Source organism: Myxine glutinosa, chromosome 8 (genome assembly GCF_964187855.1).
Source record: "Myxine glutinosa chromosome 8, kmMyxGlut1.1, whole genome shotgun sequence".
Taxonomy (NCBI): domain Eukaryota; kingdom Metazoa; phylum Chordata; class Myxini; order Myxiniformes; family Myxinidae; genus Myxine; species Myxine glutinosa.
This window is the reverse complement of record NC_136268.1, coordinates 1,360,471-1,376,594: the sequence shown is the minus strand read 5'-3', so window position 1 is coordinate 1,376,594 and position 16,124 is coordinate 1,360,471. Positions and strand designations below refer to the sequence as shown.

At 40.2% G+C, this 16,124-nt stretch overlaps 1 protein-coding gene across 1 annotated transcript in view; it reads right to left on the bottom strand.

Moving 5' to 3' along the window:
- The window catches only part of LOC137433081 (ATP-binding cassette sub-family C member 9), a 221,312-nt gene that overhangs the window by 117,044 nt on the left and 88,144 nt on the right, over window positions 1-16,124 (bottom strand). The gene's annotated exons all lie outside the window — the stretch shown is intronic.

Here is a 16,124-nt window from a genome sequence, read left to right as displayed (position 1 = left end):
TAACCTAGGCCTTTGTTTAATGCTTATAACTCCTCTTGTATGCGTAATACAAAACTGATACTTCCATTATTTTTAAAGATATTCTTCAGCATTACCTGGATGGCTCCTCTCATACCCATGGTAATTAATCATACCTCTTAATTAATCCTAATTAATCATCTCATACCCATGGTAATCATACCCATCTCATACCCACTACCCATTACTCTCATACACAGTCTCATACCCTCTCATCCTCATGCCCATGTCCCCCACCCCCAAGATCAGAACTCAACTGACAAAATATAAAAATTTAAACTGCCAAAATCAAGACTTTCTGCTCACCTTCACTCTTTCATTCCTCTTTTCTCCCGCCTCTGCAACAAACTCCCTCACTCTCTTCAATCCCTCTCCTTCCTCCAGGTCTTTAAAACAGCTGTTCACCACCACCTCTTATCTTCCCCCATCCAAAACCTTGATCTTTTTACTCCCGTTAATTCACCCCAGATCCACTTTTCTGAAATTCTGACTTCTTTCCCAGAAGTCCTAGCAGTGTCCATGTGTTTTATACCTCCTCCCCCCCCCCCTTTCCCGTGGTAGCCTTTCCCTCCCCCCAAGCCCTCTCCCTCCCACATATCTCCCGATGTCCCTGATCTCAAATGTTGTACTTGTGTGCTTCCCTCTCCCCCCCCCTCCCCCCATCTTGTCTCCCGCTCCCTTTATCATATGTTTTATGTGTCAGTTTGTCTTTTTGTGATTAATGTTCGCTCTTACATGAGCCTCAATCTTGTATAAAAAAGAAAAGAAAAAAAAGGAGGCGGTAGAAGGCAGTGAGACCACCGACTTGTCTGTGATGGTGAAGTGACAAATCCATTGACTCAGCTACAGCGTGGGAGACTCCAATGACCTTGAACGCCTTGGTTTTCCATTTATAAATACTTGTAGTGACTCGTTAATCTTTTTTTACATTTTGCTGATAGTGATAAGAAAGGAAGTGTGTGAACATCATTAGGCAATCAGTGGAGTCCTTTCAGAGAGACAATTGGTGTGTGGGATACAGAAGAATACACACACGGAGAGCTTGGCTGATGACACAATTAGGAGCTCTCGCGCACTTTTCCTTGCAAGACTCGGCCAGCAACCGACAGTCGACTGAGAACCGGTGCGGACAAGGGGATCCCGACTGTTTAATTAAAATATAGCATCCCAATGGCTGGTGAGCGAGTGTGGACGCGATGTGATTTCTGCGCAGTGCTCTGAATGTCAAATTGAAGAGATTCACAGGAGCACGGGTACACGGCGGGAGTAACAGTAAATGACTCTTAAGGTTTATGAATGGGAGTAACTATAACTCATTTTATGAATGAGTCACGAAACACGTCAATGTATAATAGTGACTTTTGTTCTTCACCACCAAGACCATTAGGTGAAGTGTGGATTTCAACCAAGTGTTTTTCCTTGGATTTGTGGACCAAGATTTGTGGACCAATTTTCGACCAAGTGGACCAAGTGGATTTTCGACAAGACCAAGTGGATTTCGTTTGTTTGGCCAAACAACCACGACGCCAACAACCGAGTCCTCTCTGCTTTTTGCATTCCATGCTATTTTTGAGGCATTTTGGATGGCGACTCAACGCCAAGAGATTCTTCCTTCTTCGCCATAAGCTGGAGAGATGACGGGAAGGATTAATTATATCAACTGACTTCATTTATAACACGTCACTCCGTTCCAAATGTGAGTGAGACTTATTTTGTTTAAGTTTATACATCCTCATCACCTGGTTTAAACACATTCATTATCAACCAGCACAATGTTAAGAATTACCACCACAATTGGTGACCACGATGTGATAATGTGGCACTTGCTTCCTGGCACCTACTACACCACTAAAGTAATGGAGTCTGATCTTGATATATACAGTGCCTATAGAAAGTCTACACGCCCTTTCAAAATGTTCACTTTTGTTACCTTATAGCCTGGAATTAAATTGCATTAAACCAGACTTTTAACCACCTTAATTTACACATCGTAACCCACAACTTCCAAGTGAAAAAGAAATTCCACAAATTTCAGAAAATTAATTAAAAATACAACTAGAATATCTTTGTTGGATAAGTGTCCACCGCCCTAAGTTAATACTTAGTGGAAGCACCTTTGACAACAATTACAGCTGTGAGTGTGTTGGGACAGGTCTCTACCAACTTTGCACACCTTGAATGGGCAATATTTGATTGGGCACAATACCAAAGAATAATTTCCCTGAATATGGGACAATAAAGATTTATTATTATTATTTATTATTATTATTATATTTGCCCATTCTTCTGTTCAAAACTGTTCAAACTCAGTCAAGTTGCGAGGGGAGCTTTGATGGACAGCAATCTTCAAATCATGCCACAGATTTTCGATTGGATTTAGGTCGGGGCTGTGACTGGGCCAATCAATGGCATTTATATTTTTGTTCCTTAGCCCCTCCAGTGTAGATTTGGCTGTGTGCTTCAGGTCGTTGTTGAAATGGTCATGCTGAAAGGTGAATTTCTGTCCCAATTTCAGCTTTCTTGTGGAAGGCAGCAGGTTTTCCTCTAGGATTTTTCGGTATTTTGCTCCATCCATTTTCCCTTCTATCCTGACAAGTGATAAGAAAGTCCCTGCTGATGAGAAACATCCCCATAGCATGATGCTGCCACCACCATGCTCCACAGTAGGGATGGTGTTCTTTGGGTGATTGCTGTCTTTGGGTGAGACCTGTCCAGTATAGCTCATTTGGGTCATCGGGGTACACAAGCCGCTCCACGGTTCGTCAACGTGATCGTCAATTGGAGCGGTAGAGCGGTTAATTCACTTGAAATGTAAATAATTCAATATACAGTACAGTACTGTATATACGCTCCTCCATTTAAAAACAGAACATGTAGAAATGATAATGTCATTGTTGAAGGACAGACCCAGCATTCATTCCAAGTGCCTTTTTGGCATGGGGGATGTGCAGAACACCTGATTGCAAGTTTCCACGCAACTTAATTGCCTCATGCAACAATTGTTCCGCACATACAACTCATGCACCCTTAGGTTTCTGGAGGTGACACGAGGCATCCTGAGCAAATTCAAAACAGTTATTCCGACAGCATTGTGAGGATCCTCAAAAAACACACTGATTACATTATTTAACAATCCATTACAATGCCACACCTGTCAGAAAATGAGAGGAATTAAATCATTGGACACCTTTAAGCAGGGTTTCCATTAGCCATGTTGCAAGGCTCTTTAACGTGAGCAGTGGAACTGCTTATGACCTCAGATGTTATCAAGCCACTGGATCAACAAGAGATATGCCAAAGCAAGGAAGTCCCAGGATAACGACTCCCACACAGGACCGATAAATTCACACAACCCATTTATACAATCAGTTTCATACTGCCCAGAGTACTTTCCCTGGACATTCCCTGGACCTCACAGGATAAGTGTCAACACTGAGTTGTACAAATGTATCGGTCCTGATTGGGAGTTGTTATCCTGGCATGTCCACTTCTTGGTATATCTTTGTTGATTCAGTGGCTTGATAACATCTTTTGAGGTCATAACCAGTTCCTCCCCTCGTATTAAAGAGCCGTGCAACATGGCCAATTGAAGATCGTGCTTGAAGGTGTCAAATGATTTGATTACTCTCATTTTCGGACAGATTTGGCATTGCAATGGATTTTTACCACGCGCACGCAAAGCGAAAAGCTGGTAAAGCAATTGGTTCACTTTGACTGTCCATCGACCATGGGAATTCCAAATTGAGCTTGGTATAGGAGAAAATAGGCCCTTAATCCGGCTCGGAGTGCCTCAGCTGTTCGGCCGATGTGATCTCCATAACAATATGTTCCCCTTTTAAGCAAAACAGCTTTGAGAATGGATAACTGGATAATGGATAACTGGATAACTGGAATGGATAACTGGATAACTCACGTCCACAAATATTACAACCAATACGTTTTGTTTTAAACCATTGGCGTACTAGCGCAAGCCTTCCCCACTCCCCGTACCTATACACCACTCAACTACTTTGTGACAGTGTGATTATGAGAATCAATTGGCACCAAAAAAAAAAGTCCAAAAAGATAAATTCTCTCGAAATCATTTCACGACAATACATTATTACCCTGGTATTTAGAATTAAAGTTCACGTTATATTTCAACCTGCCACGTTAATTGACTTTCACGTCACTTTTGCTTGTTCAAGTCACATAATATATACTTGGCCACGGTATGAGCAGAGTGGCCTATAAATGCAAAAGTCATTGTAAAAAATACATTACCGTGGTATTTAGAACAATACATTACCCTGGTATTGAGAATTAAAGTTCAGGTCATATTTGAACCTGCCGCGTTAATTGACTTCCACATCACTTTTACTTGTTCAAGTCACACTTTACATGCTTAAGTCACGTGATGTACTTGACCACGGCACGAGCACAGTGGCCTACAAATGCAAAAGTCAATGTAAAAAAAAAAATGAAACAAATGAAGAAAAATGAAGGCATTCACATCCACGATGCTGCAAAAGGACAGCTTGGTTTGTGAATACCAAATCGTGGTGTACGAATCCAGCTTACCCAGTAAGCACTGTCCAAAAAATGGGAATTTAATTGCATTATTTTCACAGCAATGGCAATGTGATTGGCATGTTGTGAAATATAGTCCAAGGTTATTTAATAGATGCGTAACCATGGTTACATGGAAGTATTTCTGTCAGGCACGTGGGAATGACATTTTGAACAATAGATTTCTTTTCCAGCTTTGATAGACCCATCGCCCTGCGATGAAGTTAACACTGCGATATAGTGGGAAAGGCTTGTTCCACAGGATTTGTGGAAAAAATGGATGATTATCCAAAACGGAATAATGTGCGTAAAACATCTGCAGCTATTTTGTATTCAGTCGGGCTGGCAGGACAGCCTAAAGGTATGCACAGGATAACCTACAGATAACCTTAGAGCTGTCAACCCTGGGTTTGAATGTCCTTCAGTCGAAAGTTAGGCCTGACCAACTGATTAATGAAAGAATTGGACCAAAATAATAGCAAGAAAACCCCGGCAAGAAAGTGGGAATAACTAGGGCCATTGGAGAAGTAGTAGTAGATACATATATATTCAGCAATGACTACAAATTGTTTAGGAATATGAGGCTTTGTCAATGTCCATATTGCTCTGTGCAGGTGAACAAATTGAATAATACTTTTCATCAAATTAAAATTAAGAGTAATGTGCTGACCGCTGTTGGTAGCACAGTAAAGCTGACGTTTCTGGCATTGACCCTAAGGGTTAGAGAGTTCGCTCAGAGTATGGGAGATCGGTGCGGTTCAAACCCTGACCGAGTCATACCAAAGACTTTAAAAATGGGACATGCCGCCTCCTTGCTTGATGCTCAGCATTTACAGACTAGAAAGAGCAATCAGAGATTGTAGACCCTCGCCAGTATGTGTTTTTTCAGTGGTTTTTTTTAAGGCTTTTGTGTTTAAAAAAATATGGCGGCCGAACCACGTGACCGATGACGTCATCATTCTTTCTTTCTCCACCAATTTATCCCTAGATGATGCTCATGAAATTTCATCGTGATCAGATGAAGTTTTGCACTTGTCGAATTATGACGTCATAATGGAGACACCTATGACATAATCATTACCATATTTTATTCCCCAAGGAGAGTTCTTTACAATGAGCCATTTCTCAATTTTTTCTATTCAGCACTTTCGGAGATATAGAGGTGCAAAGTTTTTCGGTTTTTCCAAGATGGCGGCCGAGCCACGTGAACTATGACGTCATGATTATCATTTAAAGAATTCTCCAGGTGGAGTTGCACCTATGGTGAAAATTTCCTGTGAATTGGACCAACGGTTGCAGAGAAAATCATATATATTCTGTGTGGACAAACAAACAGACAAATGCAATACCCTCTCCTCTGGCGAGGGTAAAAAGGATAGAGATAGGTCAAGCAATGCTGGGAAGGTAATGGCAAACCACCCAGTACAACCCTTTTATTTATATACATAGTCAAAGCTCGTGGAAGATCAAGAGCTCGACCTTTGCCAAGAAACTGCTTCGGCAGCATCAACACCCTGTACATTACGGTAGATCAAAATCAAAAAATGTGAGTGCATCCGCAAAGTAAGTACCATAAAAATATGCATACGTCAGTAAATTAAGTGTATCTATAAAATATGTATGTACACACGTCTATAAAATACATACGATTGTGACGTGAATCTATACAGGAAACCCCAAAAGGTGTGTGTACTGTATGAACATAACCTTCCGTCGTCAATGCATCGTCTACACACCACACAAACACTCCAGCTCACACACCCCACACTCCAGCTCACACACACCACACAAACACTCCAGCTCACACACCCCACACTCCAGCTCACACACACCACACAAACACTCCAGCTCACACACACCACACAAACACTCCAGCTCACATACCCCGCACTCCAGCTCACACACACCACACAAACACTCCAGCTCACACACACCACACAAACACTCCAGCTCACACACACCACACAAACACTCCAGCTCACACACACATTCCAGCTCACACACACTCCAGCTCACACACGCCACACAAACACTCCAGGTCACACACACCACAAAAACACTCCAGCTCACACACACCACACAAACACTCCAGCTCACACACACCACACAAACACTCCAGCTCACACACACCACACAAACACTCCAGCTCACACACACCACACAAACACTCCAGCTCACACACGCCACACAAACACTCCAGGTCACACACACCACACTGTTACGTAGTCCCCTCGGTGAATACCTGGTCTCGGTGACCCCCGGACCGTGAGAGGAACTTCGCCAGAAAGTTGTATTATATATGCGCTTTCGCCACGCAATCCATATGAATTCCACCCAAGAGAAAACTGATGTTCAAGGATATATTTCAATGGTAATGATACCATACAATTTCAATGATACAACCACGGAGATTTTCCCCGAGCAATCAATAGCAAACAACCATCAACAATTCCCCAATCCACAATCAATCCCCTATATGATTAAGATGGCCATCTTATATATGTGTGTTCACTTCGGTACTCACGACCCCCTTTTGGTCTCTGCCCCTCACAATGTCTCTGGGCCCCTCCTGACCAAGATACTGGTCGGCATCGCCGCACTCGGGCGGTTGAACGAACCCCGGGTGGACGTTGTTCCACCGGGCAGGTATCGTACCAGGCCCCGCGGCTGCAGCCCCTCGTGGCCACGCGAAGCGGGTACGGTAGAGCAAGCCAAAAGCCCCACGCCGCTTGCAAGGCGCGTTAGGCCCCAACGGGCGACCCGCACGCGTCTGTTTAGACGGTGCCGCGAACGGTGCCAGACGCGGGGTCGATGCACGGCCCCACGTCAACTTGACGTCTCCACCGGGCAGGTACACGTCCCGGTAACTCCTCTCGCCAGACAGGCTTCGGAACGCCGCTTTTCCACGCAGCGCAAGGTCGATCCCACCTCTCGTCGGAGCGGGGCGAGGAAGAAGAATAATCGTCCCTTTTCTTCCTCGTGTCTTTTCCTCTTCCGTTTCCGGTCACTTCCGTTTCCGGACACTTTTCAGAAGGGCTCCTGACCCTCCAACCACCACAACCCTTAATCTACTAAACATGGATAAGCAAAGACCTGAATGGTAATTCACATACATTCACATAAATATGTAACAACACAAACACTCCAGCTCACACACACCACACAAACACTCCAGCTCACACACACCACACAAAAACTCCAGCTCACACACACCACACAAACACTCCAGATCACACACACACCCCACAAAAACTCCAGCTCACACACACCACACAAACACTCCAGCTCACACACACATTCCAGCTCACACACACTCCAGCTCACACACACCACACAAACACTCCAGCTCACACACACATTCCAGCTCACACACACTCCAGCTCACACACACCACAAAAACACTCCAGCTCACACAAAGCACACACACATTCCAGCTCACAGACAGCACACACACCACACAAACACCACACAAAAGAGGTCGTGGTGAGGGTCTGCAATCTCCTTTTGCTCGGTCTTGTCTCCTCTGCCACCGAAGGTGGATGGAGGTTGAGTTTTCACCCCTGTTTGTCGGTCTGTCTGTCTGTCTGTATGTTTGTCTGTCTGTCAAACAGTTGTGGACAGATTCGGACGAAACTTGGTGGACAGGTTGGGAGTGTGACAAGGACGAATTGATTATATGTTGATGAAGTTCCGGATTCTATATATTTTACATTTTAAAAAATGAATCTTTATAATGGAGAGATCGGACCAAAAAGGATATCAGGCGCGATGATTCAAAAAGGTTGTGGACAGAGTACGACAAAACTAAGTCGATGAGTTGGGCAGGTAACAAGAACAAGCCGATGAGATTTTGGTTAAGGTTCGGATGCCGATCCGGTCTATCAGTTGGATACAAAACGTAAAGTGTTCAGCTTGGCGGAGGTATGCTCTCTACCTGTGTGCCGTTATAGTTTAGATTGTTATTGTATGATTGCATGTACAGTGCATTCAGAAAGTATTCAGACCCCTTCACTTTTTTCACATTTTGTTATGTTGCAGCCTTCTGCTGAAATCGTTTAAATTCATTTTTTACCTCATCAATCTCCACTCAATACCCCATAATGACAAAGAGAAAACAGGATTTTAGAAAGTTTTGCAAATTTATTAAAAATAAAAAACTGAAATATCACATTGACATAAGTATTCATACCCTTTGCTATGACACTTGAAATTTAGCTCAGGTGCCTCCCATTTCTCTTGATCATCTTTGAGATGTTTCTACACCTTGATTGGAGTCCACCTGTGGTAAATTCAATTGATTGGACATGATTTGGAAAGGCACACACCTGTCCATATAAGGTCTCACAGCTGACGATGCTTATCAGAGCAAACACCAAGCCATGAGGTCGAAGGAACTGCCTGCAGAGCTCAGAGACAGGATTGTGTCGAGGCACAGATCTGGGGAAGCCTAGAAAAAAATCTCTGCTGCATTGAAGGTTCCCAAGAGCACAGTGGCCTCCATAATTCTTAAATGGAAGAAGTTTGGAACAACCAGGACTATTCCTAGAGCTGGGGCCGCCCGGCCAAACTGAGCAATCGGGGGAGAAGGGCCTTGGTAAGCGAGGTGACCAAGAACCCGATGGACTCTCCGGCTGAGCTCCAGAGATTCTGTGTGGAGATGGGAGAAACTTCCAGAAGGACAACCATCACTGCAACACTCCACCGATCTGGGCTTTATGGCAGAGTGGCCAGACGGAAGCCTCTCCTCAGTGAAAGACACATGAAAGCCCGCTTGGAGTTTGCAAAAAAGCACCTGAAGGACTCTCAGACTGTGAGAAACAAGATTCTGTGGTCTGATGAAACCAAGAGTGAACTGTTTGGCTTCCGTCTGGCCACTCTGCCATAAAGCCCAGATCGGTGGAGTGTTGCAGTGATGGTTGTCCTTCTGGAAGTTTCTCCTATCTCCACACAAGATCTCTGGAGCTCAGCCAGAGTGACCATCGGGTTCTTGGTCACCTCTCTTACCAAGGCCCTTCTCCCCTGATTGCTCAGTTTGTCCGGGCGGCCAGCTCTAGGAATAGTCCTGGTTGTTCCAAACTTCTTCCATTTAAGAATTATGGAGGCCACTGTGCTCTTGGGAACCTTCAATGCAGCAGAGATTTTTTTCTAGGCTTCCCCAGATCTGTGCCTCGACACAATCCTGTCTCTGAGCTCTGCAGGCAGTTCCTTCGACCTCATGGCTTGGTTTTTGCTCTGATGTGCATGGTCAGCTGTGAGACCTTATATACACAGGTGTGTGCCTTTCCAAATCATGTCCAATGAATTGAATTTACCACAGGTGGACTCCAATCAAGGTGTACAAACATCTCAAAGATGATCAAGAGAAATGGGAGGCACCTGAACTAAATTTCAAGTGTCATAGCAAAGGGTATGAATACTTATATCAATGCGATATTTCAGTTTTTTATTTTAAATAAATTTTCAAAACTTTCTAAAATCCTGTTTTCTCTTTGTCATTATGGGGTATTGAGTGTAGATTGATGAGGTAAAAATGAATTTAAACGATTTCAGCAAAAGGCTGCAACATAACAAAATGTGAAAAAGTGAAGGGGTCTGAATACTTTCTGAATGCACTGTATAAATGTGGAATAATAGGATAAAATTCAAATAATATGAATAAATATATAATTACTGTTTAAAGTTGCGATTTATAGAGGGTCGAAACAAGTATCTAAGTGGAAAAGGGACAAGAATAAGAAAACTGCATGAACGTCAAACTTTAACCTGAGGTTTTCTTTTAGCATCAGGAAGTTTACACTCACACAGGACTCCACGAGTGTGAAATTCCAACCTGAGGATTTTATCCTCGAACCGATTATAAGGCCTACACTCACATCAACACCCATAAGCTGGAAACTCTGGAAGAATTGGTTCAAAGAAATGACCAAACCACGAGCAAAAGTCTGTGTTACAATATGAATGCCAAAAGACTGTGTTACAATATGAATGCCAAAAGACTGTGTTACAATATGAATGCCAAAAGACTGTGTTACAATATGAATGCCAAAAGACTGTGTTACAATATGAATGCCAAAAGACTGTGTTACAATATGAATGCCAAAAGACTGTGTTACAATATGAATGCCAAAAGACTGTGTTACAATATAATTGCCAAAATAGTGTTACAATATGAATGCCAAAAGACTATGTTACAATATGAATGCCAACAGACTGTGTTACAATATGAACGCCAACAGACGGTGTTACAATATGAACGCCAACAGACTGTGTTACAATACGAATGCCAAAATACTGTGTTACAATATGAATGCCAAAAGACTGTGTTACAATATGAATGCCAAAAGACTGTGTTACAATATAAATGCCAAAAAACTGTGTTACAATACGAATGCCAAAATACTGTGTTACAATATGAATGCCAAAAGACTGTGTTACAATATGAATGCCAAAAGACTGTGTTACAATATGAATGCCAACAGACTGTGTTACAATATGAACGCCAAAAGACTGTGTTACAATATGAATGCCAAAAGACTGTGTTACAATATGAATGCCAAAAGACTGTGTTACAATATAAATGCCAAAAAACTGTGTTACAATATGAATGCCAACAGACTGTGTTACAATATGAATGCCAAAAGACTGTGTTACAATATGAATGCCAACAGACTGTGTTACAATATGAATGCCAACAGACTGTGTTACAATATGAATGCCAACAGACTGTGTTACAATATGAATGCCAAAAGACTATGTTACAATATGAATGCCAACAGACTGTGTTACAATATGAATGCCAAAAGACTGTGATACAATATGAATGCCAAAAGACGATGATACAATATGAATGCCAAAAGACTATGTTACAATATGAATGCCAACAGACTGTGTTACAATATGAATGCCAAAAGACTGTGTTACAATATGAATGCCAACAGACTATGTTACAATATGAATGTCAAAAGACTCAGACTGTGTTACAATATGAATGCCAAAAGACTGTGTTACAATATGAATGCCAAAAGACTGTGTTACAATATGAATGCCAAAAGACTGTGTTACAATATGAATGCCAAAAGACTATGTTACAATATGAATGCCAACAGACTGTGTTACAATATGAATGCCAAAAGACTGTGTTACAATATGAATGCCAACAGACTATGTTACAATATGAATGCCAAAAGACTGTGTTACAATATGAACACCAAAAGACTGTGTTACAATATGAACACCAAAAGACTGTGTTACAATATGAACGCCAAAATACTGTGTTACAATATGAACGCCAAAAGACTGTGTTACAATATGAACACCGAAAGACTGTTAAAATATGAACGCCAAAAGACTGTGTTACAATATGAATGCCAAAATACTGTGTTAGAATACGAACGCCAAAAGACTGTGTTACAATATGAACACCGAAAGACGGTGTTACAATATGAACGCCAAAAGACTGTGTTACAATATGAACACCGAAAGACTGTGTTAAAATATGAATGCCAAAAGACTGTGTTACAATATGAACGCCAAAAGACTGTGTTACAATATGAATGCCAAAAGACTGTGTTAAAATATGAACGCCAAAAGTCTGTGTTACAATATGAATGCCAAAAGACTGTGTTACAATATGAACGCCAAAAGACTGTGTTACAATATGAATGTCAAAAGACTGTGTTAAAATATGAATGCCAAAAGTCTGTGTTACAATATGAATGCCAAAAGACTGTGTTACAATATGGATGCCCACAGACTGTGTTAAAATATGAATGCCAAAGGTCTATGTAACAATATGAACGCCAAAAGACTGTGTTACAATATGAATGCCAAAAGACTGTGTTAAAATATGAATGCCAAAAGTCTGTGTTACAACATGAATGCCAAAAGACTGTGTTACAATATGAATGCCAAAATACTGTGTTACAATATGAATGCCAAAAGACTGTGTTACAATATGAATGCCAAAATACTGTGTTACAATATGAATGCCAAAAGACTATGTTACAATATGAACGCCAACAGACTGTGTTACAATACGAATTCCAAAATACTGTGTTACAATATGAATGCCAAAAGACTGTGTTACAATATGAATGCCAAAATACTGTGTTACAATATGAATGCCAAAAGACTGTGTTACAATATGAATGCCAAAAGACTGTGTTACAATATGAACGCCAAAAGACTGTGTTACAATATGAATGCCAAAAGACTGTGTTGCAATATGAACGCCAAAAGACTATGTTACAATATGAACACCAAAAGACTGTGTTGCAATATGAACGCCAAAAGACTATGTTACAATATGAATGCCAAAAGACTGTGTTACAATATGAATGCCAAAAGACTGTGTTACAATATGAATGCCAAAAGACTGTGTTACAATATGAACGCCAAAAGACTGTGTTACAATATGAATGCCAAAAGACTGTGTTACAATATGAATGCCAAAAGACTGTGTTACAATATAAATGCCAAAAAACTGTGTTACAATATGAATGCCAACAGACTGTGTTACAATACGAATGCCAAAATACTGTGTTACAATATGAATGCCAAAAGACTGTGTTACAATATGAATGCCAAAATACTGTGTTACAATATGAATGCCAAAAGACTATGTTACAATATGAACGCCAACAGACTGTGTTACAATACGAATGCCAAAATACTGTGTTACAATATGAACGCCAACAGACTGTGTTACAATATGAATGCCAAAATACTGTGTTACAATATGAATGCCAAAAGACTGTGTTACAATATAAATGCCAAAAAACTGTGTTACAATATGAACGCCAACAGACTGTGTTACAATACGAATGCCAAAATACTGTGTTACAATATGAATGCCAACAGACTGTGTTACAATATGAATGCCAAAATACTGTGTTACAATATGAATGCCAAAAGACTGTGTTACAATATGAATGCCAAAAGACTGTGTTACAATATGAACGCCAAAAGACTGTGTTACAATATGAATGCCAAAAGACTGTGTTGCAATATGAACGCCAAAAGACTATGTTACAATATGAACGCCAAAAGACTGTGTTGCAATATGAACGCCAAAAGACTATGTTACAATATGAATGCCAAAAGACTGTGTTAAAATATGAATGCCAAAAGACTGTGTTACAATATGAATGCCAAAAGACTGTGTTACAATATGAACGCCAAAAGACTGTGTTACAATATGAATGCCAAAAGACTGTGTTACAATATGAATGCCAAAAGACTGTGTTACAATATAAATGCCAAAAAACTGTGTTACAATATGAATGCCAACAGACTGTGTTACAATATGAATGCCAAAAGACTGTGTTACAATATGAATGCCAACAGACTGTGTTACAATATGAATGCCAACAGACTGTGTTACAATATGAATGCCAACAGACTGTGTTACAATATGAATGCCAAAAGACTATGTTACAATATGAATGCCAAAAGACTGTGTTACAATATGAATGCCAACAGACTGTGTTACAATATGAACGCCAAAAGACTGTGTTACAATATGAACACCAAAAGACTGTGTTACAATATGAACGCCAAAATACTGTGTTACAATATGAACGCCAAAAGACTGTGTTACAATATGAACACCGAAAGACTGTTAAAATATGAACGCCAAAAGACTGTGTTACAATATGAATGCCAAAATACTGTGTTAGAATACGAACGCCAAAAGACTGTGTTACAATATGAACACCGAAAGACGGTGTTACAATATGAACGCCAAAAGACTGTGTTACAATATGAACACCGAAAGACTGTGTTAAAATATGAATGCCAAAAGACTGTGTTACAATATGAACGCCAAAAGACTGTGTTACAATATGAATGCCAAAAGACTGTGTTAAAATATGAACGCCAAAAGTCTGTGTTACAATATGAATGCCAAAAGACTGTGTTACAATATGAACGCCAAAAGACTGTGTTACAATATGAATGTCAAAAGACTGTGTTAAAATATGAATGCCAAAAGTCTGTGTTACAATATGAATGCCAAAAGACTGTGTTACAATATGGATGCCCACAGACTGTGTTAAAATATGAATGCCAAAGGTCTATGTAACAATATGAACGCCAAAAGACTGTGTTACAATATGAATGCCAAAAGACTGTGTTAAAATATGAATGCCAAAAGTCTGTGTTACAACATGAATGCCAAAAGACTGTGTTACAATATGAATGCCAAAATACTGTGTTACAATATGAATGCCAAAAGACTGTGTTACAATATGAATGCCAAAATACTGTGTTACAATATGAATGCCAAAAGACTATGTTACAATATGAACGCCAACAGACTGTGTTACAATACGAATTCCAAAATACTGTGTTACAATATGAATGCCAAAAGACTGTGTTACAATATGAATGCCAAAATACTGTGTTACAATATGAATGCCAAAAGACTGTGTTACAATATGAATGCCAAAAGACTGTGTTACAATATGAACGCCAAAAGACTGTGTTACAATATGAATGCCAAAAGACTGTGTTGCAATATGAACGCCAAAAGACTATGTTACAATATGAACGCCAAAAGACTGTGTTGCAATATGAACGCCAAAAGACTATGTTACAATATGAATGCCAAAAGACTGTGTTACAATATGAATGCCAAAAGACTGTGTTACAATATGAATGCCAAAAGACTGTGTTACAATATGAACGCCAAAAGACTGTGTTACAATATGAATGCCAAAAGACTGTGTTACAATATGAATGCCAAAAGACTGTGTTACAATATAAATGCCAAAAAACTGTGTTACAATATGAATGCCAACAGACTGTGTTACAATACGAATGCCAAAATACTGTGTTACAATATGAATGCCAAAAGACTGTGTTACAATATGAATGCCAAAATACTGTGTTACAATATGAATGCCAAAAGACTATGTTACAATATGAACGCCAACAGACTGTGTTACAATACGAATGCCAAAATACTGTGTTACAATATGAACGCCAACAGACTGTGTTACAATATGAATGCCAAAATACTGTGTTACAATATGAATGCCAAAAGACTGTGTTACAATATAAATGCCAAAAAACTGTGTTACAATATGAACGCCAACAGACTGTGTTACAATACGAATGCCAAAATACTGTGTTACAATATGAATGCCAACAGACTGTGTTACAATATGAATGCCAAAATACTGTGTTACAATATGAATGCCAAAAGACTGTGTTACAATATGAATGCCAAAAGACTGTGTTACAATATGAACGCCAAAAGACTGTGTTACAATATGAATGCCAAAAGACTGTGTTGCAATATGAACGCCAAAAGACTATGTTACAATATGAACGCCAAAAGACTGTGTTGCAATATGAACGCCAAAAGACTATGTTACAATATGAATGCCAAAAGACTGTGTTACAATATGAATGCCAAAAGACTGTGTTACAATATGAATGCCAAAAGACTGTGTTACAATATGAACGCCAAAAGACTGTGTTACAATATGAATGCCAAAAGACTGTGTTACAATATGAATGCCAAAAGACTGTGTTACAATATAAATGCCAAAAAA